At 17.6% G+C, this 1,615-nt stretch overlaps 5 annotated features.

Moving 5' to 3' along the window:
* The first annotated feature begins 3 nt into the window (after positions 1-3).
* Positions 4-426: a repeat region.
* A 13-nt stretch (positions 427-439) lies between these two features.
* Positions 440-477: a sequence feature (AT_rich).
* A 149-nt stretch (positions 478-626) lies between these two features.
* Positions 627-662: a sequence feature (AT_rich).
* A 148-nt stretch (positions 663-810) lies between these two features.
* Positions 811-1,057: a sequence feature (AT_rich).
* A 293-nt stretch (positions 1,058-1,350) lies between these two features.
* Positions 1,351-1,399: a sequence feature (AT_rich).
* Positions 1,400-1,615: the final 216 nt, after the last annotated feature.

The following is a 1,615-nucleotide window of genomic DNA, read 5'->3' as shown; positions in this document are numbered from 1 at the left end:
GTGATATCATTGATAATAAACGAATGGGTATTTATAAAGGTGTTATTATTACTTGTTAGAATACAAGTATATTTGATAATATAAGATTAATAAAGAAAAAGGGTTTGGTGGTTGATTCTAAAAAGAATATTAACTCATAGTAATACAGTAATAATTGTATTTTCTCGTTAAAATAAGAAAATGAAGAATAATTTTAATACTCATTAAAATCAGATAATAACTTAAATAATGAATATTTAAATAATATATATTTAAATACTCTACTCCATATCAAATAAAAGATAAAATGAAATTGTCATAATTCAACAACTAAAATCAAAGAATAAACTAATAAATAATGAAAATACAATGTTAAAACAAATAATCTACATTGAATAATGAATAATATAAATTAAAATTATTAACATTTAATTATCTACTTTTTATTTGTTTTGATTTGATTATTATTTAAATTATCAATATTAATGAAAAATTAAAGGAATGACAAACAATTGAAGAATCATATTTTTGATGAAAGAACAGTAGAAATGGTAATAGAACATTTCTATATACAATCAAAAACAATTATGGTAAATTATTCAATTAGAAAATAATTTGCCATAATTGTTTTTTGATTATTTTTGTTCAAAAAATTTTATAATATAAATAATTTTTTAATATTTCTTCATATTTACAAGAATTATTGAAAAATCTAATGAATATTCACTTCAGTTGTTCGAAGATAGAATAATTTGAAAAGAGAATACTTGATAGATTTTTATTAGTGCAAAATATGATATGATGATAAATATGGATTTAGATTTATGTTAGTTTAAAAAATATAATAAATTTTAACATATACATTCTGAATAAATTTTATATTGAAAACATATTTGATAATTTAAATAATTTGATTGATATTTTCATACTAAAAATATCAGTTTAAAAATTAGAACAAATTAATTTACATTAAAGTATTTTACTTCTATAACATATTGTACTTTTATTTATTCATATTATTTTACTTTTAAAAAAGATATTTGTTGTTATTAAAATTAATTAAGATTAATTTTTATAACATTTGAATGATTTTATCATTTTTTCTATTGAAATATATTCTCTCAGATTCTTTGATTGTCTTGTTATATCATCTTCTTTTCTTTTCTTTAAGAAAGATTCTATTAAGAAAAGTGTTATATAACCATTATGTTTTAATTGTCCAATACATTCATCAATTTTTATAGAATAAATTATTGGTTCATTTGTTAATTCTAATACTTTCATTATTTGTTTATTCATTCCTCTCATAAACACTGGATATTTATCATTTCCATATTTAATATGTACTACACATTCTTTTCTTTCTTTTCCTATTATATTAATTTTATTAACATATGCTATTAATCAATATTTATTTTTTGATGAAAATGGGAATATAATTGTTTCTATTTCTTTAATATTATATGGTAATTGATATATATTATTATTCTTTGATATTCCACATAACATACATTTTTGTGGAACATTAAATGTTTTCATTATCTTTTCAAATTCATCTTCTGTTAATATACTATCATATTCATGTATTTCATTAATATATGTTTCATTTTGAGATATTTTAATGATAGAATTATGT

This window comes from Entamoeba dispar, genomic scaffold, assembly GCF_000209125.1.
Source record: "Entamoeba dispar SAW760 scf_1105229463041 genomic scaffold, whole genome shotgun sequence".
Classification (NCBI taxonomy): Eukaryota; Evosea; order Mastigamoebida; family Endamoebidae; genus Entamoeba; species Entamoeba dispar.
The sequence above is the reverse complement of the archived record's forward strand: the minus strand, read 5'-3'. Positions and strand labels throughout refer to the sequence as shown.